Source organism: Chionomys nivalis, chromosome X, assembly GCF_950005125.1.
Source record: "Chionomys nivalis chromosome X, mChiNiv1.1, whole genome shotgun sequence".
NCBI lineage: Eukaryota > Metazoa > Chordata > Mammalia > Rodentia > Cricetidae > Chionomys > Chionomys nivalis.
Genome location: NC_080112.1, coordinates 86,940,024 through 86,961,124, shown reverse-complemented (window position 1 = coordinate 86,961,124; position 21,101 = coordinate 86,940,024). Strand labels below are relative to the sequence as shown.

General features: G+C 34.7%; 1 protein-coding gene across 11 annotated transcripts in view; it reads right to left on the bottom strand.

The window, feature by feature from the left end:
• The window catches only part of Pcdh11x (protocadherin 11 X-linked), a 596,387-nt gene that overhangs the window by 208,289 nt on the left and 366,997 nt on the right, over positions 1-21,101 (bottom strand). The window lies entirely within an intron of this gene.

The window sequence follows — 21,101 nt, the reverse complement described above, 5'->3', positions numbered from 1 at the left end:
TACTCCTAAAAGTGTGTGACACTTGTCTGCAATCTTTGTTTCATGTTTTGTTTTGTTTTGTTTTGCCTCTCCCAGATATAGCACTCTAGGGTTACATTCAAATATCTCATAGGGAAATCACATTTGTAAGTAAGGCTGAAATTAGGCAGGGGTGTGCTTTATTTAAGAAAACTGTATATCAGCCACATAGACATACTTTAAAGGTTCCAGATTTGATGATTAGAGCTACTAATAATGTCAGTCTAAATTTTTTGGAAGCAGTACAGATCACTTGTGTTCCATAAATTTTATATTGTGTTAGAAAGTGTACCCTTTTCAATGCAAGAAGACAAACATGTGGCCTGTTGTTTACAGAGCATCAGATTGAAGATCATTTTTCAGACAAAATGTCCCCCAGTCATTCTAGAACAAAATCTGTTCAGATGTGCATAACATAGTTAACCTCAGGCATCCCGATGTCAAAATATGAAACATGGCTATTTTGTGGCCTCTATCTCTTCCAAAACCTTATGGCCTCCATTCTATTACCCCAGTTTAGCCCCAACTTTCATGCTAAGGACACAGGTCTAAAAACCCCTCAAAGCACACCTGTAGTATACATCTCACCTATCATCTCAGAGGGCAAAGTCTCAGAAGTCACTTTTGCGTAGACCATTCTCTATAAAGAAGACCATACACCTGACTTCATTTATTTAAGTTTCACTCACTAAGACTAAAGAATCTTTCTCCATTATAGCTAGTCTGTGTCATGACTCACTCTGATAGTCCCAGGAGCTTAACTGAAAGATTCTTCTTAGTTCATAGCTCATTGCATACAGGCATGTACAGTTCAAAAGGTCATACTTGGAAAACTTGCTGCCAGCTTGTCCTGGCTATCTGCCTTCTTATAGCTCTTGATCATAGAGATAAATGGTTCCCAGTTCCAGTGTCTTTTCTAGGTTTCCCAGAAAGACCAATCCCTTGTCACTGTGCTGCCAGACACCATAATGCAGGAAGAAGAGGAAATTCCATTTTCACTTTGTATTTATTTACCAAAATTCCCTGGGGTATTTTTGCAAAATGGATGCAATAAATAAGCTATATTATATAAATATATATAATATATAAATTTACATTTTTCTTGAAAGTGAAAACACATGAGTGATATTTTAAGTGTTCATTTTAAGCAAGCTGGTGTAAAACATTTGAACTCTGTAGTGTTCCAGAAACTAAAGCAATATGAGTAAACAATAGAAGTTACTTTATCCTTAAGGTTTAATTCTAATGGTTATAAAACATGACAAAAATTTATAATGCAGAATATGAACCACTTTTTGATTTGTGATCTTTGCATATTGCTTGCTAAATAAGTATTCTTTGTGGCCATTTGAATCACAACTGAACTAAATCTTCTTTTCTTTTAGAAGTACTCATGTCCAAGGGTCTTCTTTCTCAGTGTACAGTAAATAGAAACTATATGATGATTCACTTATTTCCCTTTACAAAAATACTCTAAGGCATCCAACCTTGATATGAGGTTTTGTGCTTAGACTTATTACATCTTATTATGCCTTGTTCAGCTAAAATACCTGGGGTGGATGCACTTTTCTGAAGGAAAATGGAGGAAAATGAATCTGGGAAAAGGGGTAATTAGGGGGAGGTTCTGGAAGGAGTGGAAGCTGAGATCAGAATATACTGTATGAGAGAAGGATAAATAGAAAGAAAAAATACTATGTAGGATGCAAGTCTGCTGGTTCTTTACTCTGAGAGTATCTTCCCTTTCCTGTGCCTCCTAATGTGATCACAGAAATTGGAGGTGAGATGTTACACAAATCATGGGAAATTACTTGTAAGAGGTTATTAAAGAGTAACCCAAAGACAGGTTGACAACACATGGAAATTTCCAGAAATTGAGGATAGAATGTAAGGGACAGCCAGTTTCTCATGGAGAGGGCTGTTAGGTTTGCCAGCTCAGCTTGTAATGCTGTGAATGTTCACACTTTTTCTGGTTGTTCCTAGAGACACCAAGGCACATGAGAGTGTCTAGAATGTAGATATGGTGATGCTACACTTTTCTTTAGTATGAATGTTCATCTGAGGACTTCTCTTCATTTTGTTTTGAAAAGTGCCTTCTCAAAGAAAATTTTGCAAGTCTTTAAGAAATATTTTTGTGCACTGTGGTAGAGAGGGTAATAACATTTCAAAATCACAAGAATGAATGATTTATTGTGTGTGGTGTAAGAGAAGGTTTTTATATATTTTTCTCAAAGGCAAAAATAAAATAAGTAAGAAAAATATTTAAAATTGAGAGTCCTAGTATTGTTTTCTATAAAGCCGAAGTGAGAGAAAGTGATATGTCACAAAATATGATAATTTATTCTTTAGAAAAAATTTATTATTTTCCTTTATGCTGTCAACCACTATATATGTTGGAGACCTTTTGGAATGAGATCCTGAAATTAATAGTCATTAATATTTTATTGTTCTACACAGATCATGGTTTAATTTCTATTTTTTGTTATCATTGATTGCATAAGAGAGAAGCTCACTCATAGGGATATCAGTTGCTCTGCGTACTATTCTGTTAGTATGCATTTAAATAATATGTAGATACAATTTCTTCTATTATAAGGAAAATTTAAACCTTATTTTATAATAGTGATATTATCATTACATGATTCATCATAACAACACTAAGGTACAATTCTGATTATTTTTTATATGCTTCCAAAGTACTAAAACCCTTTTTATTTAGGAATCCTTAACCATCAAGTCACAACTTACACTACCATTCCCATTCATAGCTTTTAGTATAGCTATAGCTAATAGTATATCTTGTGACGTACTGTTATTTCCATTGTTTTTAGATATGGGACAGTCTTTTACTTTATTCACTTTAGTATTATTAAAACTTAACATTAAGGACAGCATAAAGTTTATAGCTATTTAAATAAAACTAAATTAGTGTGTTATAAGGTCTGATAGAATTTTTAAAAGAGCATAATAATTTCTGAACTCATGGATATTCCTGAAGGATATTAAAATATCAATGAATTTTTTTTACTTTAAACAATAACACGATCAAAGTATGACTTTCTTTTCTATTTTAATTTTTTCCTTAATGAACATACAGAAAGATAGAAAAGTAGACAACTGCAAATGTACTATTTCTGTAGTTTAAAATAGAAGTTACATGTACTCTAAAATGTTCAGTTCAATTGAAGGAGGTATGGCAGGAATAATTCTTTTAATATTAAAATTTATTGATTTTAAATAATGAGAAACCATAGTGATATTAAAATTTATTCAACAGTAAAAAAAAACTTATTTCTGTACTATAACACCAAACAAATAATTGTAAATGATAGGGTCATGGACCTTAAAAGAGAACCTGCACCTGCCACATTCTGAAACAAGTATAATTCCTAACTGCATTCAAAATACTTATTCTGGGCCATTCTGTTCCCCAGCTGCCATACTTGGAAGCCCAAGATTTGCAGTGCAGAAGCAGTGTCAGCCCCTTCTCTTGCAGCCAATAGGGAGTTGGGAAAGGTGGGATTCCACAGGAACAGGACTATTTTGCTGTCTGCTTCATAATTGAGAGCTTCGGTTCACTGACTCCATCTTTCACATGTAAACACTCATGGTAAACAGAGAGCTAGCTGTTGGTTCCTTGGTATTGCCTACCATGCCCCCTGCTAATACCTTCCTTGGAATACCTGGGATATGCTGATCTCAAGGGGCTTTCACTAATTTCTTCTCTAGCAGCATATTTTTTGAAAAATATTATTTATGTATTTATTTATCATTTCTACCCTGGATATAGAGTGTTTCTTCCTTAAGTCACAGCACTGCCTATAGGAGTGTTCTTTACAGTCAGTTAGGGGATGGAAAAGGGACCAAAGTTGTCTTAGGAACAACCATTGATTATGACAATTACATATCATGAAGTTGTAATACTCTTACAATTTCTCCAATTTGAAATACTTTTTTATGGCAGAATTTCAAAGATATGGTAGAATTACAAATATTCAACTATATAATATGACAATTATTTTTAATAGGAATGAGAATTTGGTATCAACAGAAGATATTCAGTGCCTATAATAATGCCTGTATCATATATACACTAGACAGAATTTTTTAAATTTATTTATTTATTTATTATAGATTTCTGCTTCCTCCCCGCCACCACCTCCCATTTCCCTCCCCCTCTCCCTATCAACTCCCCTTCCCTTAGCAGCCCGAAGAGCAGTAAGGGTTCCCTGTCTTGTGGGAAGTCCAAGAATCTACCACCTCCTTCCAGGTCTAGTAAGGTGAGCATTCAAACAGCCTAGGTTCCCACAAAGCCAGTACGTGCAGTAGGATCAAAACCCATTGCCATTGTTTTTGACTTCTCAGCAGCCCTCATTGTCTGCTATGTTCAGCGAGTCCGGTTTTCTGATTGTTGGTAAATCTTTTAAAAATATATAATGCTAAAGATGGACTTTCCTGGTATTAAAAGATCAATTATATAAAGTAAGAAATGCATTTTTCTAGTAGAGGTATACACTAAAAGCCATTTTGAATTGTCTGTCTCCAGTTTGTTTCTCAGATTTATGTTTAATAACTTCCCACATTGTACTTATTTATTTGATTTACTTATATAAAAATTTAGATAAACTAAGTGCTGTGAAATGGCCATTTCATTTATGATTTCACATGCAGTATTTCAATTGCAACAATTCATATGCAAATTCAAAATACATTGTGCATTAAAATATTCCAAATTATACAGAAATGGAAATGATGATATCCTCCTAAAATAATTTTTTCAGTGTAAGGGAAAAGTAACACCATAAAAGCAAGAAATAAATCTATATTTCACTTTGGCAAAGTGGCAAAAAGTACTGTAAAAGCACTTCTGAATAAGGAAACAATTCTAGTTGCTGCAGTGTTTAACTGAGTTATATTTTGAGTTTTACATAACACAAGGTCTTTCATATTCAAATAATTTGTAAAAAAATAATTTCCTAAATTTGTAAAGATAAGATGTTAGCAATTAACTTCAGAAAGGATATAACTTATATTCAGACACAAGTTTGTTCTTGTAGGCAACTTGTTTAAAACGACATCATTACTGGCTCAGTTCATCTCATTGAAGAGGACCACATGACTATTTTTGTATCAATGTAGTAATTTTGTGCTATTTTTGGTGGTCATTTATAAAGTTTAATGAATGACAACATAATTCTTTCTGTGACTGAACATCCATTCTTTTGCATTATATCAGCAAACAGAACAGTTCTTCAGGCATGATCCTCTTAGAGTTTCATTTGCTTATTCTACTGAGAACTACTTACCATGCACTAGTCAAAAACATTATGGTGTAAAGAGATTTCACATGCTTTTACTCACTGAATTATACATACTGTAGTGAACTGCTTGCGCTGCTTATTTTAAACACCAGAGCTAATCAAATACATTGTGTTGTAAAATGAATCAGATACTGAAGACATAGGGTTTGTATGCTGAAGCTTTTCATCAAGGCTTGACTTTTATTTAAGATTCAAATTTTATTAGTTTTCATTTATTATACTTGTAAATATCATGAACCTTACACTTTTAGGTGTACCATGGGATACAATTACCCATTAGTGCAGAGAATATATTGAGATATTTTAAGACAATATAGAAACTTATAGACATTTAATTACTCTGAGTACTTTTTGTCTTTATTTTTGATCAATAAGATTGAATAATGAGAAAGATAATACTAATGATGATCACAAGAAATCAAGTCTTTTAAATACAGCCCAACATGGAGATAAATCACTTATACATATCTACAGTCCTTCTTTTCCAAACTAATCAAGTGCATATATATAAATATATATATACATACATATTATATACCTATATGTATGTACATACATACATATATACAAGGCCATTGGCATAAAAATAACTTGCAAGATAAGATGAGAAATAGAAATTACAATCCTGGGCATGAGGACTAAAATAAATGTTACATTCAATTGCTAGAAAAATGTATAGTATAACTACTGCCTTCCTCATAGAACTTTTTCTCACATATCAAATTAAAATGCTGGAAGGACTCAAAGTTAGTGATTATTTATGAAAATATAAATATTTTTACTTTGTTAATATAGTATAGACTTATTAATTTGGTTATATGGCTAATAGGAGACCTCCTATGAACAAAACCTCTAAAAGAATAAAGAAATAGCCCGTAGATTTCACATTCTATATACTATGGAAAAAATAGAAAAAATAGCTGAGACAGGAAGTATTATTATGTTTACATAAGAGCACATTTTTGTCTGTAATTTTTTATTGTTCTTAATAATTTTATACATATATGGAATTAATTATCATTCACTCCCTTTATCTACACAACAACTCATTTACTAACATCATTTTTCTTTATCTTTTCTTTTTTTATTTTTCTTTGACAATCATCTGGGGTCAATTAGTATTGCCCCATGTGCATGATATGTGTCCCTCCACCAGAGCATGGGTAACTAAGGCCCAGAATAGCAAATGTCACAAGCTCTTTCTCCTATATGTGTCCTAGTATCAAATCATCTTCTTGTGTCTTTAAGATACTACATTAATATAAGGCAGAAAACTAGAAATGAATCACTAGTGGGGAAATATATTTCAGAAAATAGCAAGTTATAGGTAAAATGGAACTAGAGGATTTGAAAACTGAGGTTAAAAAATTTCTATAGCAGGATGGAACATAGGGATGTAGGGAAATTCAGGCTGTGGAAAGAACCAAAGGAAGAATGTAAGAAAAAGCTATATAAGCATGCTATCTCACCACCCAGTTAAAATGTATTGTAGGAAAGTTATTAGGATAAATGTGATAAGATATAAGAACAAGAGATAGTGAAGGGACAAGAAGGTAGAATAGCTGATGTGCAAAAGAAATGATGAACCAGAAATGTGACAGAAAAGTAGTGCATAGTAAACTAATTTCAAAATACAATATATATATGGAAATATCATACATAGTTACATAATAGGTTTTTGGCCTTTATGGTTTATTAACTGAAAATCAGAGTGAAAAATGTGGAATACTTCCTTTTGAGTTAATTATCAGGAAGGTCCCATAGGTCTCCAAAACAATATAGGCTATTGCCAATGTCCTTAGGTACCCAGCATAAGCTAGATCCTAAAACCCATGGCTTAAGCCTTTACATACTTTCATTTATGGATATAGAGGAAATGATCTTGAAATGGCTAGGAAACTCTGTTGATTAGCTTTCATAGTGTTGGAAGGTGTTTTCAAAGTTATTGAGGGATAAAAGATGTCAACAGTCTCATCCATGCTGGATTCTGCATATTATATAACACCAAATAGTCATGGCAGAGTTCACAAGTCAAATGATATACTTGCTCATATGTTGCTAAATAGAAATGTTATGTCTTCTTTATTGAGCACAATCAAGGTTTTCTCCCCATATCTCCAGTGTCTGAGTTACTTATCTATTTCTGTTAGGATATATGATGCTAAGACAGCTCTATAAAGGAGAGAATTTAATTGGCGATAGGCACCTAGTTTTAGAGGGTTACTCTACGTTCACGATGGGAAGCAGGCAAATGTGGTGTTGGACCAATAGCTATGAGATTTACATCTTGACCTGTAAACAATAGGCAGAGAAAGAGAAAAAGAAAGAGAAAGAGAGGAGAGAGGAGAGAGACAGAGAGAGAGACAGAGACAGAGAGAGAGAGAGAGAGAGAGAGAGAGAGAGAGAGAGAGAGATACTAGGTCTGGAATGGGATTTTGAAAGTATAATGTCCATCTCCTGTAACATACCTCATCCAACATAGTCAAAACTATTCCAATCAGGTCATAGGAACAATTCTTCACAAACTGTTTTACTCCATTTTTTACTAATAATTTAAATGTATGAACCTATGGAGTACATTCTTGATCAAACCACCACACTGAGATTATGGTTTTTTAAGTTTTTACCTAAGATAAATGTTGAGTTTGTAAATTTCAATGTAATTCATAGATTATTATGGCAGTTTGACAAAGTATGTGACTGTCAGATTCCTATCCTAAGACTCTAAGACAAAGTCTTTAAAAGAAAATGCCAATAATTTACCAGTATCACTATAACATTTTATTAACAAAAACCTGAAGCAGCATGAGGTTTATATTGAAAAATGGAGAAATACTACATTAAATATATATATATAGTATACATACATATATTTGTGTGTGTATGTGTGTATGTGTTTCTAATAACATCAATCACCATTTCATTCTCATGTTTTATATGCAATATGTTTTAAGTTATTTGCTGAAACCATCAGTGAGTAAATATATAATGAGACTTGGTTTAGTTCATAATTTATGCAGCACTGCCCATTACAAAAATACACTACCAAAGCTCATGTTTTGAAGCATTAGTTCAAAGCATAAGCTTCTCTTGGTGTTATTGAAAGGTAGTGGGTCTTTATGGGATAAAGCCTACTGAAATCTCTGCTAGTAACACAAGGGTTGCTCTTATAAAGGATATTGAGAACCTAGGCCTTCCTTTTTCTCTTTTTCATGTCAAGGCCACAAATTGAGCCCTGAACTACATGTTATGCATGATATGATACCACAAGGGAAAAACCAAGAAGCCTAATCAACAATGAACTCAAATATTAGAAGCAATAAGATGAAATATACTCTAAAATTCTTGAGAAGATGTTTATCTCAGCTGGGAATGGTGGGAGACACCTTTAATTCCAGCACTTGGAAGGTAGAGGCAGGCAGAACTCTTTGAGTTCAAGGTCAGCCTGGTCTAAAAAGAGTTCCAGGAAGTCATAAATATTACACATAGTAGCCGGGCGGTGGTGGCGCACGCCTTTAATCCCAGCACTTGGGAGGCAGAGGCAGGCGGATCTCTGTGAGTTCGAGACCAGCCTGGTCTACAAGAGCTAGTTCCAGGACAGGCTCCAAAACCACAGAGAAACCCTGTCTCGAAAAACCAAAAAAAAAAAAAAAAAATATTACACATAGTAAACTCTGTCTTCACACACACACACACACACACACACACACACACACACACAGAGAGAGAGAGAGAGAGAGAGAGAGAGAGAGAGAGAGATACACATACAAAGACAAATACAACACACACACATCACACATACAGGCACACACACACACAGAGGGCATGATGAAATATGCAGTAAAATATATGAAACTAGGAAAAATCAACCTGAGTGAGGTAAACCCAGATCCAGTAAGAAAAACATCATATGTACTCACTTATAAATGGACATTAGCTATTAAGTAAAGATAATTATGATACAATCCACAGACCCAGAGACATTTAGAAACAAGGAGGGATTAATGCAGGGAGATGCATGGATCTCCGTGGGAAGGAGAAATAAAATAGATTTTGAGGCTAGATTGGGACATTGGGGATAAGAACAGAAGGCATCAAGGCATGCTGGAGAAGGATGGAGGGAGAAAGTAGTCCTAGGAGAGTCAAGTGGAATTGGGTGACATTTGTGGATTAATGTGGAAACCTAGCAGTGGAAGCTCCCAGGAATCTATGAGGGTAACCCTAATAATGATTCCTAGTAATGAGAAATATGGAGCCTGAAGCAGCCATCTTCTGTAAGCAGGCAAAACTTCCACTGGTGGGGCTAGGACACCAACCATGCCAGAAAGCCTTTGACCTACAATTTGTCCTCCCTGCAAGTTAATGCTGGAATAATTGTGACACAGTCTTGTCTAAGCAATGACTGGCCTAAGCTGAAACCCAAGTCATGAGAGTGAGTCCATGCCCTACAATATCCAGATGGCTAGGAACTAGAGGTTAGATACCAAAGAAACCTCGACAAACCTGATTCTGCCATACTCACAGATCAATGCCTAGTCCTATCATCAATCAGAGAGACTTTCTTTTTTTTTTTTTTTTTTGGCTTTTCGAAACAGGGTTTCTCTGTGGCTTTGGAGCCTGTCCTGGAACTAGCTCTGTAGACCAGGATGGTCTCGAACTCACAGAGATCCACCTGCCTCTGCCTCCCGAGTGCTGGTATTAAAGGCGTGCGCCACCATCGCCCGGCCAGAGAGACTTTCTAGAGCAACTGATGGGAGCAAATGCAGAAACCCACAGTCAAACATTTGGGAGAGCTCAGAAAATGCTGTGGAAGAGTTGGGGGAAGGATTGCAGGAACAAAAAGGGTTAAGTACACCATGAAAATAATACTCACAGAATTAACTAAGCACTGCTTCCAGGCTCTCACAGAGACTAAAGTGAAAATCACAGAGCCAGAAGGGGTATACAGTATATCTTCTGCATATGCCTTATGTTTGTGTAGTTTGGTGTTCTTGTGGGAATCCTAACAGTGGGAATTGTGATATTTCTGACTCTTTTACTTCCTTTTATGACCCCCTTTTTCCTACTGGATGCCCTTTCTAGCCTAGTTTGTGCCTAGACTTATTGTAACTGGTTATGGTATTTGGTTGATATCCTTGTGTGGCCTGCTTTTTTTTCTAGGTGGCAATGGAAAGAGCGCATTTGGGGGAGAGTTAGGACTGGAAGGGTAGAGGAAGAAAACTGCATTTGCTATGTATTATATGAGAGAATAAAAATTCAAAACAAAACAGGATATTTGTCAGGGGCCATGAGAAATACAGCAGGTAATAATAAGTGTTCAACAGGCTGACCTGCCAGATGAGTTATTCTCTGATAGTAAGCCACACCTGGAAAAGTCATAGAGTTACAGCTTGTGGAAATCAGTTGCTCATGTCTGTAATTTCTTTCATGAGTCACTTCATTTCTTCCTTAAGAACTTCATTTCTTACCTAATAAAATCTTTGGTTGTTTTCCCACTGCTTGTGTGTTAATCTCATGAAAATATTCCATCTACTGGGCACTTATATCTGTGAATGGTCAGGAAGATGGTGCTTCATTTGACTGTATAATTTTGATATGTAGAATATGTGATAATCTGCTGGCCTGGTCTATCACCTGGGTACCCTGTTTCTTTAAGAAATAAGCCCCACCCACTCCCCCCCCATTTCTGCTGAGGTTGAGGCAAGTGGAATCTCTCTCCCTTTCTTCTGGAGAGGCAGCTTCTGCCTCTCTCTTCTTTCCTCTTTCTCTCCTTACCCATTCTCCCTTTCCCCTCCATAACCCACTAAATAAACTCTATACCTAAACTCTCTCTGCATGATGTATCTGTCTGTCTCTCATGCTTTGCAGTCTCCCACTTACCAAGGGAGATCTTCTGAGTCATAGAGGACCTGCTGAGATCTCAGGTGACCTTCTACTGCCTTCTGGTGACCTAGTACCTCTCAGGCAACTGCTATTTCTCAGCCCCCATTATCTTGTGGATGAATGGATAACAACCTGAGCTAGTTGTTTATTTTTCTGCCTTACCCATGGGAAACAAGCTGACATTTATAACTTCTACCAGCCAATGGCTAAATTTAAACAGTTACACCATATGGATAACCATGGCTTTCACCATTTTCTTTGAGTTTAAGAAAGCAAGGAGCCAAAGGTTCCACCCCTAGTTCCACTCCAACTAGTGGATGTAAGGTCCCAGCTCAGCCAACTTCCTCTCACTCACTTTTCATTTAACTTTATGTGGAACTTAAATTCAACTATGTGTAAATGTATGTATACTTACTGTTAAATGTTTTAAGTTCATTATATCTCATTTCTGACTAAGAAACCACTAAGTCCCATAGTTTAAATTGGTACGTACTTTTAAGTCTCTTACAAAAATACTTTATATGTAATCCAATCCTGCTTTAAAATATATTAAGCTGTTCTCCACTATTGTCAGCTCTACCCACTAAGTTTCTATTGTAAACAGTTTTTTTCTTCTTTGTCTTTTACAAGTAGAAATCTTACTTGTTAAGTTGAGAGCCAATGCAGTCAAGCTTAGAGCCAGCTCTCCAGGCACCTCCTATACTGTAGTGATACATTACCTGTACCTGATAAACAACCCACAACTGCTCAGAGATCTGCGGAATATGACATTTGAATATTTAATTATTTTAAGTCTTTTCATAGCAGAGAGACAGGTTGGCTCCTAGCAGAACTCTATTTCCTCCAAAGAAAGAAGACAGGTGGACATAGACAACATCCATCCACAATTCACTTCACCAAGTGAAAGTGCTAACAATTGGGCAAAAGTGCCTTTCATTCCAAGTAAAGATCTCCAGACAGTGGACAGAATCATTGAAACCAAACTGCTCAGGTTAAAGTAGACTTGTCTTTCCTACAGATTTTCTAACACACAGGATCTTCTGGCATCTGGAAGATCCTGCTTATAACAAAAGAAACCAAATACAATCCTAATGTCTGTGCTCTCAATGATCATAGAGGACCCTGAGGAGTGGTTATAAGTAGCCAACCAAGTTCTCTCATTTTTCAATCAATAACTCAAGTAAAATTTTATACTTCTCAAAGATCTCTGATGTAATTTGACAGCTAAGTGATTATGTAGTTTTTTTTTAAAAAAAACTCACCAAACAAATTTCTGTAAAACTTCTTAACATTTTCTTAATAAAATGTGTTTTAACATATACAAATGCATGTTATTAAAATGTATACTTGGAAGTTGTAAAGGTTTGAGAACAAATACAAGTTATCAAATTTCTCTCTCATGCTGCCTTTCATAGACTTAAAGATACTTTCATTGTGCAACTACATATGTCACAGTCATTCTGACATAAATATGTGGCTGTTTATATAATGTATATGTCTAAAACTTATGTTTTCACGAACTCAAATAATTCTTGTGAGTTCCAGAAAGGAGAATTAAAGGATCCACCCTTAATAGGTCAGATACACCCCTCTCAGTTTCCTTGTCCTAAGGAAACCATTTTTTTCTTCCTAGACTTAAATTTGTCCACTTCTCTGCCAACACCTTGTCAAATACAAGAGACACTGAAAAGTTTCAAATCACAAATACTGGGTAGAAGTAAAGCGACCAGTTACCTTGCCTCAGGATGCAACCAGCACCAAGCTTTCTTGGGTCCCCATCAAGACAATGCCCACAATAAAGCAGGAGGCAGTCTTGAGAATCCAACATCCCAATTCCCTCAACCTGCTATGACTAACTTCTCACATTTTTATTATAAGAAAAAGATGGGACTGTTATAATCTGTTGGCCTGGTCTGTCACCTGGGTACCTTGTCCCTTTAAGAGACAAGTCCCACCCCCTTCCAACTCCCCCCACTAAATAAACTCCATATCCAAACTCTCTGTCTGCATTATGTATGTGTCTGTCTCTTACTTGCCACAGTCTCCCACCTACCAAGGGAACCCACTGAGGCTTTGGGGGTCCTGAAGAGGACTTGGGGGACCTACTGCCATCCCTTGTGTGACCGCGGCCCCTCGTGGGATTGGTCCCCCACCATGACCTATTTATAAATGATAACAGAATCTCTTTTTCCTATAAGGACTGTGGACTCTTGAAGCCCTGACTTGGTATTTTGCTCAAATAACTGCACACAATTAGCTTATTTGTACCTCAGAGCAATTTCAAACTGGACTAAAGGCATTTTGCAAATATATCATAAGTTTAAAACTTTGCTATGATATAAGGATTTGTAAACAAATGGCATCTTTCCTCAGATGCAATAATTTGATAGAAATATGGATAATACATTTTCACATACTTGAGTCATCTTTAAAGTTTGCAATTTCACACTCCTGTAGAGAGAATAAATGAAGAACTTTTAGAATATGCATATGCCAAGATCACTGACAGGTTAACTGTTTATGAATAAAGGAAAAAAGGTAAAAACCTATCCTTTTCATGGGAACTAATGTAGGATTTTCCTCTGTATTCTGTGAATACCATTGGTCAATGGAGAAACTGCTTTGAGCCTATAGCACAGCAGGGCAGAACAGAGCTAGGCAGGGAATACTAAACTGAATGCTGGGAGAAAGAAAGCAGGGTTAGGGAGAAGCCATGGAGCCCACCAGAGACAGACACCGAAACTTTACCTGATAAGCTAAGGCCTCATGGTAATACACAGATTAATGGAGATGGGTTAATTTACGATATAAGAGGTAGACAGAATTACTCTTAAGGTACTAGCCAAACAGTATTGCAAATAATATAATTTCTGTGTGGTTATTTTGGGAGTCTAGACAGCCGAGAAAAAAAGCAAGTGGGCCTCCTACAACAGGAAACCAACCATCTAGGAAAATGTATATAATTGGGTATAAAAGTTGAGACCTGCCTGTCAGTCACCCTTGTGGCCAATTTTGAAAATTGTAAGTCAGTACCTAGGACTGATTTAATTCCCTTGTCTGGTTTCACAACCTGCAATCACACCTCCTGAGACTTGCTAACTGAACTGAGCTTAATCGATGCTTACCTAATAAAAATGAACATATTTTCAGAAAAAAAAAAAAAAAAAAAAAACAACAACAAAAAAAAAAACAACTTTAGAGCTTGCACAATGTCAGAGTCACAGATATCTGGCCAGGTTGCTGATAAGAGCACCCTATGAAGGCCACACCAGTTCACTACCTGCCAGTCTGTTAACAATGGACTTATGTCTCAAAGTTGTCTTTGGGTACTATGCCCCCACCTCTTATACCCCTGATACCTATGCTGCCATGGCAATGGTTCAGCTCCCTAATTGTTTACCCTAGGAATGTACTTTTGACCAATGAGGAGGTAACTCATGCATTTTTTCAGAATGGAAGAAGGATCTAAGAGAAGAAGCTAGGAGAAATTAAAAGTAAAACAAGAGAATTAGGATAGAAACAAAGAATAAATAAACTTGCTTAGAAAAGCATTTGTGATAGTTTTTCATTAACCCACAGATTTTTATAAGTTGTATCAATCGCTCTGAACCCTGAGTGGGCAATGAGGCTGTTCTTCAAAGGCTCCAATGATCTAATGATCTCAGGTACATGTTATGATAGGATAAATAAAGAATATAGAATTATGGTAGCTGAAAGTTTACTAAGTAAAGGCTGTAAACATTTCTTTTTTCCAAAACTTTACACATATTAATTGTTGACATTGCTATTTTGAGACAGTCTTAAAATATAGCACAAACCTACCTCAAACTTGACATTCCCCCACCTTACTCAGATTTCCTAGTGCTGAGAATAATGTATACCAGGACTAATGATTATTTCTACCTATTTGGGGATCTCAAATTGACTGGTCACAAGACTTTGAAAGTATTACACTACAAATGAAGCTACTATTGTACATTTACTTATTCTTTCTCCTATGATAACTGTTTTACCTTTCTTATAGATTTTTACCCCTGATTCTATCACAAATTTTTGTCCCCAAATTTATCCTTTGAGAATCATTTTATTTTCTTTGTATAGATCCAGTTTATGAATTTGCATTGATTTCTCTAGCAAAGTAATATAAATTGGATGGCCTATAAAAAGCAAAATTTTATTTCTCATAAGTCAAGTAACTAGAATGTGCAAGATCAATGTACCCGTATACTTTCTGTCTAGTGTAGGACTTCATAAAGACATTTTATGTTTCCATCTTATATTTTCCTCATACAATAGAAGATATGAGGCAATCTCTCATTTCTTTTATAATAGTATATATCTCATAAATGATTTTTAAGACATGATTGATTCACTTTCAAATTTTCATCTCCTATTATTATTACCTTAAGAATAATAATTTTTAGACTCAATTTTGTAGAAATATGTTTCTAGATTATAATATAACAGAACAATAGGTAATTTTTTCTCCAAATTGTTTAGGTGAGAGAATAACAATAATTATTTCCTTGTTTAAATAGTTAATGGCAAAGAAACATCAATTGCTAGGAACATCAATATAAAGTTTTCCAAATATCTTCTTATTTTCAAATGTAACCAAAATCAACCAGCTACATTAACATAAAATGAACATTCTCTTCCAAGGATAGGTGATGCTTTAATGAATAACTCCCGGGTCATGTTTTGTGGACTTTGGTGCATACTATACTTTGATTCTTCTATGAGAGACAAGTATTCTGCTAAAAGGAGTATTTCTGCCTAACTGTTGCAAAGTCATTTTTCCAGAAAATCATCTTTATGTAGACAATCATTGAATTATAGCAATTGTTATAAAAATGGCGTCAATCATAATAGATAAGTAAAGACTAAATGTTTATTCTAAAGAGCATAGTTATCCTCTGGGAAAATGCTTTGTATAATAGTATAAAATGCTTAGGTACATTTATATATTAAGACTGGAAGATATAGTTTATGTTTTAATTTATTTATTCTTTAACATTAAATTTTAAATATTATTACTTTATTAGTAAAAGTAATTTCAAATGATCTTTCAATAGGGCTTCTTTGGTACATTTATTGTTATATTCTTCCTAGTTCTGTTGCTTACTATGTCAAGAGTCATGTACTATATGCACTGGCTATTTAATTACTAAAATATTATTTAAATCAAATTAAAGTTTTAAACTCAGTATCCATGTTTTAAGAAATAAATAATTTAACGTTTTGAAAGCTGTGATAAATAGTTAAATTAATGGAATTTATAAGACATAAATCCAGGTATCTGAGAATTTATTTTGGCACTGTTTTTCTTTCTTTAAAAGCTTCGCTATTAGTTACATACCACATTCTTAAAGGCATGAAACATTTTAATGTTATTAATATGTCCTTTTAATAAAACAATATAAATTTTAGTTACCTTATTGGCAAAAGAAGGTCAATCTGTGAAAGTAAATGAATTCCTCCTGCATCAAGAAACTGGGCAAAAAGTTACATGTGTGACTTTTCACTCTAAATTATCTCCTAAGGTTCTTTCAAGGGAATAAAATTTGAAGCGTTTACCAGAAGCACTGACATAGAAGGAACTCCTGGAAGTCTAAAGAAAAAAGATAACAGAAGCTATTCTTGTATTCTATATATGAACTATTTGGTCATATGAAATATACAGCAAGGAAGACATCAGTGCTTGGATGCACTGACAGCAGCACTCTAGAATATTTATATTTTATGTTAAATTCTAAACGATTACTTGGAAATTTGTGAAAAAGATCATATTTACATAATCAACAGATCAGAGAGCACATTTCTTAAGTGCAGTGATCATTTGCAAATATACACCATGAATCTTTGCCCATATCTATATCCATCCAAATGTATGCTTGAAATTATCACATGATTCTGATTATAACTAATCTAAAAAAAAAAAAAAACAGTACTCAAGATGCTGGAGGATACATATACATGGTGTAATAAATTCAGGGAAATATTAGAGAAAAGTACTTAACAACTGATAAATAATGTGAGAAAGGTATGTAATGGTTGGACATTTCTAGTCTAGTAGCAATATAAAATACAAACCACTTTACTACAGTGGAAGGCTCCGTATCCAAGAACATTTGAGAAGAACAAATTGGCCTTATAATTTTTTTAAAAAAAAAAACAAACATTAATTTTGAAAAGAGTTCACTTTTAAATTATATCCTTTAGGCACAGCAAGGAGTTTTGTTTGTTTTTTATTTTAAATGTATTTATTAAATTTCATCATTGATGTTTTTATAGAGGTGTGTCTTGCACTATAACTTTTATACTTTCCCTAAAGACAACTATCAGCTACATTCTTCCTCAACAACATTCCATTTTTTAAGTAAAAGTTTGATTTAAAATTTTATCTGATGCCAAGGGAAAAAGAGATGCCAAGAACATTTATTCACTTCAGACAGTAAAACAAACAAAATTTACTAATTGATTATAGGCTAGCATAATAAAGACTGCTTTCTTCAATTGTGTTGCTATTGTTAACATCTTTATGGTTGGTTGTTAACTTCTTTCAGATTGGATATTAGTGTTTTTATAAGACAAAACTTGAAAACCTAGCTATTTCCTTGACTATCCTCACCTTTGTCAAGTTTTTATAGCCCTACTCGGTTGAACTCCTTTTATAGTTAAGAAAGATAATTGGTGTCTATATAATCTCAAACATTTTATCTTGTCCTTGACTCTATTGGTTTATATTAACACTATTCTTAGTAAAATATAAAATACATAGTTTATAATGAGGAGAGCTTAATGAAACAAAAAGTATCCCAGATTGTAAATTGGAGATCTAAATTCTAGAATTGACAGAGACATCTCACTGCCTTGCCAGTCACCCAAAATTCTTCTGTACAATTGGGAATCTATGTTCAGTCCACAGGCCCATAGTATCCAGCAGACTTTTTCATGAAGCAGGAAATTTCAAATGCAGTTCCACCTATATTGACAGTTAGCCAGTCATTTTCTTCTGTATCCTGCAGAATGTCTCATAGACACTTTCATGAAGCAAGAACCCTGAAGGATCATCTTACCTTAAGCAAGTTCAGAAATCATTTCTCTGCAGGTAATGCATATCCAGTGAAGCAGTTCAGGCAAGAGCAGTTTCTTGCCCAAATGGCTAATCACTCCATAAGGAGTCTCTTAAATGCCCATCTTCCTTTTGAAGTAGCTTAGTGCTGCCAGAAGCAGATATGTCTCATTGTCATGAAAAGTTCTAAGTTCTTAAAACATTTTAAATGCCATATTCTGAAGGCCTCTGAAAGATCTGAAGAATACCTATCTAACTGAAATATATCTTTATATATCTGGAAAATCTAACTAACATGGTTATAAGCTTGACTATTAAAGCTGAATATATATTAACCTATGCTTCTTAATTATACATTACATTTTTAAGTGAAATACACAATCACAACACCTCAATCAAGAGCAGAAATATACATATAACAAGTCTGACCTTAAATTTGTATCAATATACCAAGATCCATACCAATGCAAATTATTCATATCTATATCATATCCCCTTTAAATGTAAATAAACATTCATAGACAATATTTGGGAATATGGGTGCAGTCTGTCCATACTGCTTCCTGCTGATTGGGGGCACTGATAATCAGGTCATTTATGGTGTATGCTGTGTGCTAGGTTCATCTCAGTCAGCAGTTGGGTGAAGTAATTTTTGAGGATGTTTATGTCCACCTTTCAGGAGGCCTTGGTCCATGAAACCATATTCGCCTAGATGCAATCCAGAGGTTCTCATCTTCTGTGAAAAAAAAAAAAACAAGAACCTCTTTTTCCAAGCAACATGTCCTTAGACCCAAATTTTGAAGTCAAAATACCTTTATAATATACATGCTGGTTTAGCTTAGCAGTCCATACAATGAAATGTCTCTCTGTACTTAGCTCCTTCACAGTCAAAACACAAAGAAAACACAATAATGTACATAATCCAGACTCTGTGAACTTTCCATCTTTATGTGTCTCATTTTTCTTTACTGTTTATTCTATGATTATCTGTACTCTGTATCTTTAAAGACTTCATTTTTTAAAAGCATAATTTAATTTTATGACTCTCTATACTTTTTTTTTCTCTTTTTCAAGTCTATGTATATTTATCCAATACTGTGACCCATTTAGAGTTCTTTTATGTCTGAATCTGTCCTATTGTGAATCTGTAATTCTTTACTGTCCAGGAGTACTTAAAATGCTAAGCGCTTCTTAAAAACTTAAGCTGCATCATTGCTCAGTTAATACATCAGTGCCTGCTTGCCCTGCCCAGTACAGCATGGTGGAGCCACTCGTGCTCTGAGCCATGCACACCACCCCAGTTCCAGGCACACAGCAAGTCCACATTGCCATCGAGCAAGCCACATTCAGCATGCTGCTCACAAACCCAAGTCAAATGCTCTGTTGGCCAGCCAGTGGTGGCTCATGCCTTTAATCCAGGACTCGGAAGGGAGAGGTGGGTGGATCTCTGTGAGTTTGAGGCCAGCCTGGTCTACAAGAGCTAGTTCCAGGACAAATTAAAAAAAAACTACAGAGAAATCTTGTTTCGAAAAACCAAATCCCAAACAAAACAAAACCAAAAAGCCTCATGTTGGGCACCATTTATGACTGAGTTTTCTGTCCTGCCTGGTTCCCATAGTAGTTAAGTCCCAAAGAAACCACACAAGGGTCTACATTAACTATAAACTGATTGGCCCATTTGCTCAGTCTTCTTATTAACTTTTATAACTTATATTAGCCCATTATTCTTATCTATGTTAGACATGTGGCTTGGTACCTTTTTAAGTGAGGCAGTTACTTCTTTCTTGTCCTGTGGCCAGGTCAGGACTGCAGACAAAGCTTTCCTCTTTCCAGAATTTTTTCTGTTCTCTTTTCCCGCCTATACTTCCTGCCTGGCTACTGACCAATCAGTCTTTTACTAAAATACAATTAACAGGATACAAAACATTGTCCCTAAGCAAAAAACTGTTCTATTAAGTAGGATATAAAATTATATATTTTTAAAAATCCTTAAAATGGTATTTCTTGTTCTGACACAAATGAATTACAGCTGAGGAAGACAAAATTGAAACTTTTTACAGTTCTTCATATTTATATTAGCATCCAAAATAGAATTACAATAAGAAAACTGTAAAGGGCATACTGAATTTAGTGAAATTTTAAATGAGCATTAATAATATTCATTGAAAACATGGCATTTTAAATTAAACTACTATGAAAAAGTCTCGAATGCAGTTGTTTAAAACACATATTTGCTATATTATGTTTTACAAGTTAATATCCTTATTTGTGTATCAATAGGTTAAACAAAACATGAAATTCTTTTTGTAAGTATTAATGGAAACCTGACTCTCCTCAACTTTTCCATCTTCTACAAACTTCTTTCTTTGCCTTGTGTCATCTGTCTCCATCTTCACATTCAACAACATTATTTTTATTGTTATAAACACCCTTGCATCTGACTGTTGATCAAGAAATTTATATACCTTAATACATTCCTGCATTTATTCTTAGTTTTATAATTTTAATGCTTTCTTCTTCCAAATGCATATTGAAATGTGTTTGTCATTATAAGAGCACAGATAAGTAAGAACTTGAGAGATGCTTAGACCATGAAATTTGAGTTCTATGGACGGCATTAATATTATTACAGAACTGCGTTATCCCCTCTTGATTGCATTCATGTTCTCTCTCAATCTCTGTAACTGACTTTCTGTCTGTCTCTCTTAGTTTTATTTTCTCTAATCTATTTTCTTCCTTACCTTACGTTATTTTTTTCACTATACTAGAAAAATTAAAAAAAAAAACATTTAAAGGTGAATATTAAT